This window comes from Micromesistius poutassou, assembly GCF_964030765.1.
Source record: "Micromesistius poutassou genome assembly, chromosome: 23".
In the NCBI taxonomy this organism is placed as follows: Eukaryota; Metazoa; Chordata; class Actinopteri; order Gadiformes; family Gadidae; genus Micromesistius; species Micromesistius poutassou.
In genome coordinates this window covers 10,412,797-10,427,684 of record NC_140293.1, presented here as the reverse complement: position 1 = coordinate 10,427,684, position 14,888 = coordinate 10,412,797, and the positions used below count along the sequence as shown (strand labels likewise).

The following is a 14,888-nucleotide window of genomic DNA, read 5'->3' as shown; positions in this document are numbered from 1 at the left end:
CAATTGCAAGCTTATATAGGTTGGGGTAAATGCACTTCTGCCTCTCCCAATATATATATAATATTATAATATTTGGCTCTGACAGATACCGCTGAACTTCCACTGTGGCATCAGCCGTCACACTGTGCGTCACTCTGGATGACGATCACTGTGACACCTAGAGGACTCCACAGCTTGTTTCCTGAGAAGCACAAACAGATACCGTAAGTGAGGTTCATAATTTATCTAAATTGACTAAACTAAAGGAGAAACAAATATTACCAGGTATTTCAACTACTTTATGTGATGAAGTTGATGTTGAAGCTGCTGGAGATGATTGTAGATGATGGTTTCTCAGATGTGAGTCGTCTCACTGCTTCATCAGCCTTTGTTTGACTAAAGAAACCTATTGTCCAGAATCTTGGATCAAGTAATGTAGGAAGTGACATAATTCTAGAGCTCTGTAAAGTACGTAGCTTGATGAGGTCTCCCAGCTCTCCAGCCAGTGGAATAGTGCTCCTCACTGCTTCCTCTTGGAGCATCTTCTCAATCATTTTGAGCAGTGGAATTACCTCTTTTTGAGCAGTGGACTTTCTCTTTTCTCCTCTGAATGCTCCACAGTGGCTTCGTGGAACGGAGACAAGTGCAAGCTTCTCCTTTAAAAACACAAAAAATATAGTTATTGTGAAAAATGGAGCAATAATAAACAAATAATGCATTAACAGATGAAAATAATGTCAGTGAACCAACAGTTGTGGTGCTCCGGAAATACCCCCGCCAGCCTCTTTGTCTGTTGTGCGAATAGCGGACAGCACAGGGGTCAAATCAACAGACTCCATCACGATCAGATTTAAGTGTGAGCCACACAGATGGCATGGCGCAGCCTCAGTGCCTTGCCACTGTGACACATTTTAGCTGTAATATTCTCACATAGCCACATGAAGCAGCACCGAGCATAGTTGAGAGGTAATTTCCTCCCACAATCACAAGAGGGCAGCACTGAGCACATTTGACAAATTAGGCGGTGATACTCTCACATAACCACAGAGGGCAGCACTGAGCACATTTAACAAAAGTTACAACATTTACACATAGGGGGCAACACCAGACACACATATGAAGTGAGCAAGTTTTTAGAGTTGTAGAAGAATGATAATGATAATGATAATAATGATAATGATAAAAGCAACAGGATTGCTTGGGGAAGCCGGAATCTCTTGAGCGGCGTATCGTAGATATAAAGCTTTGAGACGCTCCGCGCGTTATATACCATTCCTCTCCTTTTGTTTCATAGACGATAGACAATAGACCAAAACCTTTACCAAATAAAGTGAGTTAAAAGCGATCCTGTCTCGGCGGCCTTTCCTGGATTAAAAATAACATAACACCACAAGCAACCATGTTGGCTGCACCATCAGTGACAAGACAAGTAACCTTCGATATTATCCCCCGTTCCTCCATGAGTGAGGTTTTCACACTTGCCAAATTCACTGGAAAAATGCACTACTCCTAGTAGAGTTTACCTGAAACACGTGTCGTCATCAATGTAACGTTAAATCCAGGTAGGCCTCCATGTTGATGGATGTCCATACGTCTGCGGTCAAACCAACTGCAGTTACATTCTGTAATTGAAGTTTGGCCTTCTGCTTTTCTTCCTCATAGTTTGCATTGACCATAGCCTTCACGGCCTAATGAAAAAGAAGAAAATAGGTTTGATTTTTTTTGTAATGTAAAACTGTACCTTCATTCTTTGTTACAAAACACACCTTCCTTGTTGGGATTACATAGGTTGCATCCAATTATTCTGCCACAAACTCCCCAAATCCCTGATCCTCCACAATGCTGGAAGGCTGTGTGTCTCCCACAATCATAGAGACCAAGGCCTCATCCATCCTTCTTCCTGGTCACTGGAAGAAAACAGAAGCTTTGTGAATACTGTATCAGTTCTGTCCATTTCATTATCATTGTGGTTGATAAACAAAGATAGTAACAAATGGAAGAGTATGTTACTATAGTAGGATGTATATATTTTTTTAATTGGACTCACCTTGGCTGGGTGCACCTCCATTGGCTTGAGTATTTTCATGCAAGGCACGAAAATGCCTCAGCATAGATGAGGTGTTGTTGCATCCCAACTCCTTGGCACACAACAAACACTTGACCTTGGAATAAAATAAAATATATGAAAAAAAAAATTCATAAAAAATTATATCAAAGTGTTCCCATACCGTTTTCGCTTTCTTGCAATCTGCATGAAAACAATTGAAACTGAAACACTCACAGAAACTGTCATCGAAACTCACACCTAAACTCACACCTAAACTCACACCGAAACTCACACCGAAACTTCAAATTGGACGCATTGACGCCTTAGTGAATCGCGCCCACATTTCCAACCCCCTCCTGAACCAAAGAGGCTTCATGTGTCATCAATGACGTCACCGCCACCAAATGATACACGCCTTGATATGCGCTCCACTAAACACTTCCTGGATTGCTCGACACACGCTCCGAAGCATCAGAGCCCCGCCCCACAACACTAGTGATGATCCCATCTGGAAAAGTAACAAACCAAGACGTGTGGACCTGGTCATCGAGGTTCTGTGATGTTATTGTGGACCTGGTCAGAGGTTCTGTGATGTTATTGTGGACCTGGTCATCGAGGTTCTGTGATGTGTTATGGTCGGCTCTTGGACCCAAAACAAATATAGAAGCCACACGTAGTTTGAACCAGTAGAATTATTTATTTTACAAAAACAAAGTTAAACGATGCCAAAATGTGCTGTTAACCAAAAATCAACATAACAAAAGCTAATTTAACCTGTGAGAACTAAAAAGAAAACATGTTATCGGGGTTACAAGGACAACAGACTGGCAGGTTGGCACAGCTTATGAGTGGAGTGGAGGACACTGCAGCTGCCGTCAATCCCCAATCATCCAGTGTCTCCGATCAGCCCAACCTGCAAGACAAAACATAACCCTGCATGGGGCCGTAACACCCCCCCCAGCCCCATAAAGACAGGGTCCCCACAGGACCCCTGGCCACTAACGACACCAAAGTCTCTATAAGCCTATCCCTCTATATACACATACACTATATACAAATCCTCCAAAACAGGACTGGGCCTAAACTTCCATGAGAAAAAACTCACAGGTATATCAATACCAAACACATCCTCCTGCAACAATACCCCACCTGCCCCCACATGACTGGCATCAACCTGCAGTTTGAACGGGACCTCCATGCGTGGAGCAGCCAGGACAGGAGCATCACATAGGATGGCCTTCACAGTTTCAAATGCCATTTGACAAGCTGGAGACCACGTATACTTTAGTCTTTTTTAACAACTCAGTCAGTGGAGCTACAACTGTAGAACAATTCCTGGTAGTAGCCCACCAACCCCAAGAAACTCAGTTCCTTTTTTGTCACTGGCTGAGGATACTGTTTGATGGCCTGTACTTTAACCAGCAGAGGACGCACCTCACCATGCCCCACTTGCCGACCAAGGTCTGTCTCTGTTGCCTTGGCTAGATTAACAATAAGGTCAGCCTCTGCCAAGCGGTCAAACAGTGCTCGAACACGCTCAATGTGGTCAGACCAATTGTCAGAATATACCACAACATCATCCAGATAAACAGAGCAGCCGTCTAGACCCCCCCACCACTTTATTCATTAATCGCTGAAACGTAGCGAGTGCGTTACGCAATCCAAACGGCATGACACAGTACAAATACAGACCAGACGGGGAAATAAAAGCTGAAGTTTCCCGTGCTCTCTTGGATGAAGGGACCTGCCAATAGCCTTTCAAGAGATCAAATTTGCTAATATATTCTGCCACACCAACTTGATCAACGCAGTCATCCATGTGTAACCCGCATGATTACCCTACATACGCAAGGTCCACTAGCAACCTCTAGGAGGCGCACCAGCTGCAGAGTTCAAACAAAAACAGGCAACCGTCAACCGGTAAACAAGAGAGTACGTCTGCAAGTGCAGCTCGCAAGCGACCTCCCACACGAGCAATGGAATCATTTGATTGTATTCTATGCCTTGTGATGTGGCGTTTGATCGGTACATTTCGGCTGCGCATGTATTTTAGACACATTTTCATTGCTGCAATAAATGCGGTAGTGCTTGGCTGGACTCCTGGTAGCGCCCCTGTGCTATATTGCTTTCAATTATTTAATTGGTCACGTGAAATGACACACCTATAAAACAGCCTCCGGAAAAGGGGTAGGTCTTTTGCAAAATGGCGGACAAGGGTCGAAAGCGAAAAGAACCTTTTAAGCCCCAAGAATTACATATTCTGCTTGAGGAGGTCGAGGCTAATAAAAGCATTTTATTCGACTGCTTTAAAGGTGCTCACACCAACAAGCTGAAATTTAAGAAGTGGGGGGAAATAGCTGAACGTATTGCTGCGGTCACTGGCACTACTAGGTCTGATGTGGAGGTCCGGAAAAAATGGCAAGACTGTCAGTCTGACCACAAAGAAAGCGTCGGAAGTTCGACGTCAAACCAATTAGACTGGTGCGGGGGTGAACACGGCGCAGGCCCTCAACGATGAGGAAGAGCGAGCCATGGCCATCATAGGCTTCTCAGCATCTCAAGGCATCCCCGGGGGCGTGGATATCCATGCGGGTATCACGGAAGAGGGAGAGCCTTCAAGTGAGCAATGGCAGGAGGATGAGGAACCCAGGATCCCCCACCAGTCCACCTCGGCTGCCCCCACCTCCCTACCCGTCATGACGCCCCTGATGGCCGCACCTTCCACCTCCGCTGCTGCCACCTCCAGGACCTTACCCGTCGTCACGCCACGCTTCACCGGACCGTCCACCTCGGCCGCCACCTCGACACCTTCCACCACCTCAACTGCCACCGCCTCCATCATCGGTCTCGGCTGCCAATGCAGGTGGAGTTGGAGAGGGAGAAGGTGTCACTGCTGAAGGACGTCAGTGGTCTCCTCAGGGAAGCCGCCGAGCGAGACACACATTTCCAGCAAGAGGTGATTGTTCTCAAGAGGGCCAAGTTGGACGTTCAAATCTCCAAGAGCAAGCAAGAAGGTAATGCAAATTTTCAGTACAGATATTTGATATGGATGTTGGGAAAGTTGAATGAGCTGTGAACACGTTTTGTTCACAGCTCACAGGCATTTTGTTCTCTTTATAGATGGCGACGGGTCCTGACGTAGGGAGGTAGGAGCAGGATCCTGGGTTCCTCATCCTCCTGCCATTGCTCACTTGAAGGCTCTCCCTCTTCCGTGATACCCGCATGGATATCCACTCCCCTGGGGATGCCATGGAGGCTGAGAAGCCTATGATGGCCATGGCTCGCTCTTCCTCATCGCTGAGGGCCTGCGCCGTGTTCATCCCCGCACCAGTCTAATTGGTTTATGTCGAACTGCCGACGCTTTCTTTTTGGTCAGACTGACAGTCTTTTTTTTTCCAGACCTCCACATCGGACCTCGTAGTGACCGCAGTAATTCGTTCAGCTATTTCCCCCCACTTCGGTCGAATAACATGCTTTTATTAGCCTTGACCTCCTCTAGCAGAATATGTAATTCTTGGGCCTTAAAAGTTTCTTCATTGTTGGCTGAGCGACGGTTGTTTTTTCTTTTGATTTGTGAAATAAAAAAACCTTTGTTTTTCAAACATGATGTTCATTTGTCACTATTTAATTTACGCCGACACAGTGGAAATCATTATAGGCCTACTAAATACTATGTTTCACAATGTTTCTGTCAATTGCAGCCTAATATGAACCACAATGGTATCCACAAATGATTTAGCACACTTCAGTGGCCACAATATGAGCGGCCGTGTTGCTTTTATAGTCGTGAAATGACTCTTGGTTTAAATCCTTGAAAGGAAAAAGATTGGTCTGGCTACATATCATTAAAGAGCTATTTTAACTATACTATATAATTACAATACTATATTAGGCCTACTATAAAACTATAATATGCTGTGGAAACACCGGCAATGATGTTTGATATACCCTTAACAGCATCAAATTAACATCATTCGTTGACAGGTTTTATTAATTAGTCTCGGAACATGGGCCTATATATAGTGCAAGGGACAATGCAGTACGTCAGAGCAAATAATGGCAGGTAGACAGCGTGTGCTAGCGCTCCGTGCGCAAGAGAGAGAGCGAGAGAGAGAGGCCGAGGCAGCGAGGCTGCGGCTGAGGCGTCCCCGGAGTCGCCTTGTTGCCATTAATGCCGCGATTCGGCAGAACTTTGACCCCCTCGAGGTCTACAATGACGCGGCGGTTCTCCAGCGGTGCAGGCTGCCCAGGGAGCCCATCCGACAGCTGCTTGGGACCATCAGCGAAGACCTGAGGCACGCAACCAGAAGGAGCTTTGCGCTCACACCGCAAGTACAGCTCTTGGCCGCCCTCAGGTTCTACGCAACGGGGAGCTTTCGGCAGGTCGTCGGTGATGGCCAGGGCCTGTCCAAGGCCTCAGTATGCAGGTCGGTCCAGGCAGTGACTTCCAGCCTTCTTCGACTGGTTCCGCAGCACGTCCGTTTCCCCACCACCAGAGAGGAGATGAGTGCGACCCAGGAGAACTTTTTTAGGTCGTTCCGCATTCCACAAGCCGTGGATGGAACTTTAGTTCCAATTATAACTCCACATGTGGATGCGCACGTTTTCTTCTGTAGAAAGGGATATGCTGCCGTTAACTGTCAGGTGGTGTGCGACCATCAGGGCATCATCCTCGATGTCGTGGCGAGATGGCCTGGAAGCACACACGACTCCTTCATCTTCAGAGAGTCCTCTGTCGGTCGGCTGGCTGCAGCTTCCAGGGGAGAGTGGCGGCTCCTCAGAGACAGTGGGTATCCTCTTCGGCCTTACCTATTCACACCAGTGGCTAAGCCGGGGGACGGACACGAGGAAGAATTCAACGAAGCCCACCGTCTGGCCCGGTGCATCGTAGAGCGCACAATCGGGAGGTGGAAGTTGCACTTCAGATGCCTCCACAAGTCCGGCGGGGGGCTCCAGTTTTCGCCAGCCAAGTCGTGCACTGTCATTTGCGTGACAGCAATGTTACATAACATTGCAGCCAAGGCTGGGGCAGCGTTTGATGAGCCGGAGGAAGACTTGGTGTTCTCTTCCAAATCTCGATAGCGACAGCAAGCAGGACTTTTAGAACTACCCTTGACATGCTACATGCAAAGCTTGTGCCATCATTTTTATTTTGGCCACAGAGAGAAGAAAGAAAACCCCCAAAATTTAGCAGCAAGAGCACAAACATATTCGACCTATAAACATCATCACACCATGAAACACCTAATAGCCATATCCCCACAAGGAACAGCCATATTCATATCTAAGGGATAGGGAGGCAGAACATCAGAAACAGAAAATTCTGGGTTTCTGGAATGCATCAGTGCAGGTGACGTAATACTGGCTGATCGAGGGTTTAACGTGGCAGAGTCTATTAGCTTGTATAATGCTGAGCTGAAGATCCCAGCTTTCACTAAAGGAAGGAAACAATTGAGCCCAGTAGAGCTGGAGTCCACCCGTGGACTTGCCTCACCTCCGTCACGCACATCAGAGAAACCACAACCCTGAGCTTGAGGTTAGACCCAAACGACCAAAAGAGATAAGGAAAGACCAAATATAGCCTCTGCCAGACAAACATACCAACCTGAAGTTTGTCCTCTCCATCTCATCCCTGAGATGGAGACTCAACACTAGAGGCCTTAATGAGCCTGTGAAGTGTCTTTCACATTTTTAAATAGTGAAAAAAATCTTTCTACTCAAAGAATGTAATATACCATACAGGGACGATTACAAGACATTTGAACAAAGATTGAACAGAGTTTTGGCCAATCTGTATGGTCAGGGGACAACAAGAACAGAGCGTCAGGGGTTGTGGTTTTATTCAAAGGTAAAGATTTCTGCATACAAAGGGTCAAACAAGTAATTGGTAGAAGACTGCTTTGCATTGACGTTGAATGGCACCAACTAAAATTAGAATAATCAATGTTTACTGTCCACCTGATCTAAATGAATGCCTAGAGGTTCTTAAAGAAATACAACCACTTGTGTGTGGAAGTGATGTGATCCTGGGCGGGGACTTCAATTGTCTCACGGACAAAAAGGATAGAATGACGCTACTACGGTCAGGCTGGACTCAAGTTCAGAAATGTTGAATAATCTCATCAAGGATTTTATACTTACTACTTTATACTTCCTCTCCTGGAACCGTCACCTTATCGTGGTGGAGAGGTTTGCGTGTCCCTGTGAACCTGAGGGCTGTGTTGTCTGGAGCCATGTGCTCCTGGTAGGGTCTCCCATGGCAGAGTGGTCTCAGGTGAGGGGCCAGACTAAGAATGGTTCAGAAGACCCCATGAATACACTAAAAAGGGGAGGAGAGACCCTGCCCGGAGGAAGCCCGGGGCCCCCGTCTGGAGCCAGGCCCAGACGAGGGGCTCGCCGGCGAGTGCCTGGTGGCCGAGTACAGCCCGAACAAGCTACGTGGCACCGCCCCCCTCTTCGCCCTGTGGGCCCACCACCTGCAGGGAGACCCGCTGGGGTCGGGTGCGCTGCCACATGGGTGGCAGTGAAAGGCAGGGGTCCCGACGGACCAGACCCGAGTGGGTGATGACCGAAAGGACGAGATCGCGGATACAAGCGGCCGAGATGAGTTTTCTCGGGAGGGTGGCTGGCTTCTCCCTTTGGGATAGGGTGAGAAGTTCAGTCATCCGGGAGGAACTCGGATTAGAGCCGCTGCTCCTTTGCTTAGAAAGAGGTCAGTTGAGGTGGTTCGGGCATCTGGTAAGGATGCCCACTGGACGCCTCCCTTGGGAGGTGTTCCAGGCACGACCAGTGGGGAGGAGACCCCGGGGAAGACTCAGGACTAGGTGGAGAGATTATATCTCAACACTGGCCTGGGAACGCCTCGGGATCCCCCCGTCAGAGCTGGTCAATGTGGCCCGGGAAAGGGAAGTCTGGGGCCCCCTGCTTGAGCTGCTGCCCCCGTGACCCGACCCCGGATAAGCGGACGACGATGAGGATGAGGATGAGGATAACAAAACAGATGAATCAACAAAACCGATCGGCTTGTAAATATTGGTAATTAAGTTTACAAGCAGCTTGCTTATAACTCACTTGGCTGTGTGAAGAAACATCAAAATGTATTTTTTTATTTGACTGCAAGGCTGCAAATGAGCTTATATACATTAATCAAAGAACCCAGAATAAAGAAAAACAATTCCTTGCTACAGCAACTGTCAACCAATACAAAGATTAACGACCAAAACTGTAGAACTACACCAAAATGTATAGAAGCTTAACCAAGATCTTGTCCTAACTAGGTATGCCACGTTATCTATAATCTGAAAGTCATCCTCCTAACCAAATCTGCAATTTATGGATAAATAATTAGATGAATGAATTAGTTCATATTAATAGTATGCACAAAATGTAATGTCTGTATTTTTAAGTTGTGCAATAGTTAGACTGGATATGCATATGCTATTGAGAGTCAGCCTTCTGATAGCCTGAATCTAGACTTGTTATAGTCAAAGGTCACTGATTTTCTAGCCTAAAGAACTTATTTTCAACATCAATCTCAGGGGAGAGCGCGAACGCAGTCCCCCACTACCACAAATTATGCAGTCGAGATTCCCACATTTGAGGAATTCGCACGGGTCAGCACAGCCGAAGTGCAATGGCTGAGCCTCGCCATGGGTGAACCACCTTCATGATCATGGTGTCTCCCCTGCCAGGTAAGTATGAGTTGTACACGGCTCGCGTGCTGGGCTGGTTCTCCCACATAAGAGTCTACATCATGGTGCTAACATCTTACTGACCACATGACAACCACACTTTGACAAAAAAAATACAATCAGCAGTCTGCTATCCATATCCCAAAGATACAATTAAAAGACAACTTAATAGCGATATAATGAATATACTTGTATCTTGGGTTGTTTCCCATCATGCATTTCTGTATTCATCTGGGGTCTCCAGCTACATGAAATCCACATCACAACCTCCTGTAGTACTATAGAGGAATTACGTCAACCCCACCCCAGTTAAAAGTCCCTCTTAAGCTCACCAAATCTGCTCTCAGACATTTAGAATATATATAACCTAAATTTAAGAGAATATTCAACAATGTTAAAACAGAAGTGTGATCTCATTTGAAGTGTCAATAATTGATTCATACTCATTTCTAAGGTTTTAATGTATAAATTGTCAAAACATGTCAAAAGTCTGGCAGGGGCTTAATGGGTACCAAACACACTGAGTCCATCAGTGTTCCTGGTGAGGATTGTATTATTTAGCGTTAGATATGGCCTAAATTTTGTAGTCCTCGGCCCTTCTAGCAGGCAAGCAAAGTTCTACTGACATGACGTCAAACAGGTAATTTGACATCAGCTCAGTAGAAATGAAATCAGGACAGCTGGGCCGAGGGTTCTCGGCCCCTCTGGGTTCTTTGATTAATGTATATAAGCTCATTTGCAGCCTTGCAGTCAAATAAAAAAATACATTTAGATGTTTCTTCCTAAAGAATTTATTTTCCACAACAATATCAGGGGAGAGCGCGAACGCAGTCCCCCACTACCACAAATTATGCAGTCGAGATTCCCACATTTGAGGAATTCGCACGGGTCAGCACAGCCGAAGTGCAATGGCTGAGCCTCGCCATGGGTGAACCACCTTCATGATCATGGTGTCTCCCCTGCCAGGTAAGTATGAGTTGTACACGGCTCGCGTGCTGGACTGCTTCTCCCACATAAGAGTCTACATCATGGTGCTCACATTTGACTGACAACATGACAACCACACTTTGACTAAAAAAATACAATCAGCAGTCTGCTATCCACATCCCAAAGATACAATTAAAAGACAAATTAATAGCAATTTAATGAATATACTTGTATCTTGGGTTGTTTCCCATCATGCATTTCTGTATTCATCTGGGGTCTCCAGCCATAGACATCTTATAAGTATCTGAGCTGCTCTGCCCGGTACGGGCGCTTAAGGCCTACATTGCTGCTACTGCTAGCATACGACAGTCAGAGCAATTGTTCGTGTGTCACGATGGCCCTAACAGAGGTTGTGCTCTCTCCAAACAGCGACTGTCCCACTGGGTTGTCGATGCCATTACACACGCCTATGGGGCCAGTGGCCTCCCCCCCCGCCATCTGGGGTGAGGTGCCACTCCACCAGAAGCGTTGCAACTTCATGGGCTGCACTAAGAGGGGTGCCCCTGGAGGCTATTTGTGCTGCGGCATCGTGGACAATGCCTGGCACATTCACAAGGTTCTACCGGGTCAACGTCGCCGCCCCCCATCCAATGGGTGTGGTCCTAGGTCCAAGCTCTGCTGCCTCCAATGAGTGAGGTGGGTGTTGGATTCTTTGTGACCTTGTTGGTATGGTCATCCAGTGCTTGAAGCACCGCCTCTGGCGGTCATCCAGGATTCATAGAACCGTAGTTACATCTGTAACCTTCGAATTACGTCAACCACACCCCAGTTAAAAGTCCCTCTTAACCCATTGGCGCCGGATGCTGCGTGACGCAACATTGCCCCTCCTGCCGGGAGCTGCGCAGCGCAGCATTTTGTACACGTGATTGTTTTCATGACGAATGCAGCAAATAACTCACTTTGGTTGGTTAAAATACACATGAAAATACACATACCGTCTTAAGGCTTTGGTAAAGATCTCGTGACCACCAAAATGCACTTTGATTGGCTGAAAATCACGTAAATCAATCAGATATACACATGCTTTTCTGTTGTTTTTAGCGAGCAGGAAGTAGCGAGTAGCGATGGACATGGAAGTTTTTGATAGCGATGGCAGTGATATAGATCTAAATTCCGAGGGATTTGAGTCTGAGGAGGAGGAGAATGAGTTTGTGCCAGATGATCCACTAGAACGGGCACAGCAGTGCGATTTTTTGGACACCGAAGAAGAGGAGGAGGAGGATGAGTTTCGGGGATTCCAGGTGGACTGGACAACCGATAATTACCAACCTCGGCATACAAAGCCATTCTCTCGTACACCGGGGGTGAAACAACCGATCCCCTTGGATGCAAGCCCACTCAACGTTTTTTCATTAATCTTTACTGATGAGCTGTGGGACACGTTAGTGACCGAGACGAATCGGTACGCGGAACAGGTCTCGAAAACAGAGATGAGAACATTCCTCGGGCTGTGTCTTTGCTTTGGCATTTTAAAGCTACCAGCACGTCGGGATTACTGGAGGCAGACAAAGTGGCTCTACCAAACGAGTGTCCCCAGGGCAATGTCGAGGGACCGTTTCGACATGATCTGGAGGTAATTATTAATGTTTTGTTTTCTTGTGCTCTCTTCCGAGTTCCATACTCTTTTCTCTCTCTTCTTAGATAACGGAATGGCCAGTAATGATAGTGGTGCTATAGCAATTACTAATGGTGATGATGGTTGACAATGAATAAATACAATAATGGAATAATGAATAAATAGCGTAATAAATAGTAATACAATTATGAATAAATATAAATACTATAAATAACAATACATAATAATAATACAAATAAACACAATGATGGAAATAAATGTCAGGCTCAAATTCTTTGTCATATGCATTTTCAGATATCTCCATCTAGAAGACAACTTGGACCCTGCCTTGGATAAATCCGATAAGCTGTGGAAGATCCGGCGGTTCATGGACCTCCTCTTGCTTCAGTTCCAGGCCCTCTATGAGGTCAATGGGTATGTGAGCGTGGATGAGTCCATGGTGAAATGCAAGGGACGCCTTGCCTTCCGACAGTACCTCCCCATGAAGCCGGTGAAGTGGGGGATAAAGGTGTGGGTCATGGCAGAGAGCAAAACAGGCTACGTGAACAATTTCCAAGTGTACACAGGGGCCATTGCAGGCAAGACTGAGACAGGCCTGGCTCACCGGATTGTGTCAGACCTGGCTACACCGTATTTCGAGTCAAACCTGTGTGTTTACATGGACAACTTTTACACTAGCGTGAAGTTGTTGCTGGATCTGCATCACAGGGGTGTCCAAGCGTGCGGCACGGTGCGTGCCGGGAGGAAGGACCTCCCTAAAAACAAGGAGCTGACTAAGAAGGCTGGTCTAAACAAACATGCATTCAATGTGGCACAGCAGGATGACCTCACCTTCTGCGTCTGGCAGGACACCAAAACGGTCATGGTCCTGTCCAACTTTCATGACCCGACAGCTCATGGGTCAGTGAAGAGGAGAACCGGTGGGCAACGCCAGACTAATGTTCGGGTGCCAGCATGTCTTGCTGATTATCAGCAACACATGAAGGGGGTCGATTTACTGGACCAGATGGTGGGCTACTACCAGATACACCACCGGTCTACGAAGTGGTGGAGGAGGCTGTTCTTTTACTTCCTCAGTGTTGCGGGCTACAATGCCTTCGTTGCTGCCAGGTCTGTGGGAGGACCTGGGTGGAAATACAGGAGGACCGGCTACAAGGACTGGCTGGAGGATCTGTCCCAGGATCTGATCGTCCCTGTGACAGCAAGAAGTGCTCCCTGTGTGCTCCCCACCACCCCAACAGTTGCTTCTGCTGACCATGATCTGGCCCAGATCTATACAAAAAGGAAGACCTGCAGGGAGTGTTCACTAAAGCACAGTGGCACCAGCGTGCGTCCAGGGTCAACACTGATGGGGTGCAAGCAGTGCAATGTCCCTCTGCACCGCGAGTGCTTCATGCACCACGTTGTTCGAGAGTCAATTTCCACCAGTTCCACCTCAGGACTTTCCCCATCCCTTCACACCCCCAACCCTCCCCACCCCTCCCTCATAATGTTTTGATGCTTGAAAATGTTATTATTTGTATTTTATATCATCGTTTTTACTGTTTTTCTTATTAATCTTGTTTTGAGAATGTTTAAAAAATATTGCTGTTATAGTTGTGCTCAGGGAGCATGTTTTAATAAAACCTGTGGTTCTTACCTTTACAATGCTTCTTATTTCATCTTTCTAGGTGCTCCAGAGGCTTAGATATTAAGGTTTATGTAGACGTTGACAATTCTTACTATTTTCTCAGAAAACCCTCAGGAAATTAGGTTATTTTTCCTAGAATAGCATAGGATTTTTAGCAGGCGTTTTAGGCATAAATGGGTTAAACTCAACCAAAATGTATAGAAGCTTAACCAAGATCTTGTCCTAACTAGGTATGCCACGTTATCTATAATCTGAAAGTCATGCTCCTAACCAAATCTGCAATTTATGGATAAATAATTAGATGAATGAATTAGTTCATATTAATAGTATGCAGAAAATGTAATGTCTGTATTTTTAAGTTGTGCAATAGTTAGACAGGTATGCTATTGAGAGTCAGCCTTCTGATAGGGTTAGGATTTATTTTCAACATCAATATCAGGGGAGAGCGCGAACGCAGTCCCCCACTACCACAAATTATGCAGTCGAGATTCCCACATTTGAGGAATTCGCACGGGTCAGCACAGCCGAAGTGCAATGGCTGAGCCTCGCCATGGGTGAACCACCTTCATGATCATGGTGTCTCCCCTGCCAGGTAAGTATGAGTTGTACACGGCTCGCGTGCTGGACTGCTTCTCCCACATAAGAGTCTACATCATGGTGCTCACATTTGACTGACAACATGACAACCACACTTTGACTAAAAAAATACAATCAGCAGTCTGCTATCCATATCCCAAAGATACAATTAAAAGACAACTTAATAGCGATTTAATGAATATACTTGTATCTTGGGTTGTTTCCCATCATGCATTTCTGTATTCATCTGGGGTCTCCAGCTACATGAAATCCACATCACAACCTCCTGTAGTACTATAGAGGAATTACTTCAACCACACCCCAGTTAAAAGTCCCTCTTAAGCTCACCAAATCTGCTCTCAGACATTTAGAATATATATAACCTCAATTTAAGAGAATATT

At 46.3% G+C, this 14,888-nt stretch overlaps 3 non-coding genes across 3 annotated transcripts; all 3 read right to left on the bottom strand.

Annotated features, from left to right (window-relative positions):
- Positions 1-9,561: 9,561 nt before the first annotated feature.
- Positions 9,562-9,725, bottom strand: LOC311368873 (U1 spliceosomal RNA). The gene has a single exon (XR_014640027.1). It is a non-coding gene; the product is annotated as a U1 spliceosomal RNA (small nuclear RNA).
- Positions 9,726-10,527: 802 nt separating this feature from the next.
- LOC311368872 (U1 spliceosomal RNA) lies at positions 10,528-10,691 on the bottom strand. Its single transcript, XR_014640026.1, has one exon. It is a non-coding gene; the product is annotated as a U1 spliceosomal RNA (small nuclear RNA).
- A 3,655-nt stretch (positions 10,692-14,346) lies between these two features.
- Positions 14,347-14,510, bottom strand: LOC311368871 (U1 spliceosomal RNA). The gene has a single exon (XR_014640025.1). It is a non-coding gene; the product is annotated as a U1 spliceosomal RNA (small nuclear RNA).
- Positions 14,511-14,888: the final 378 nt, after the last annotated feature.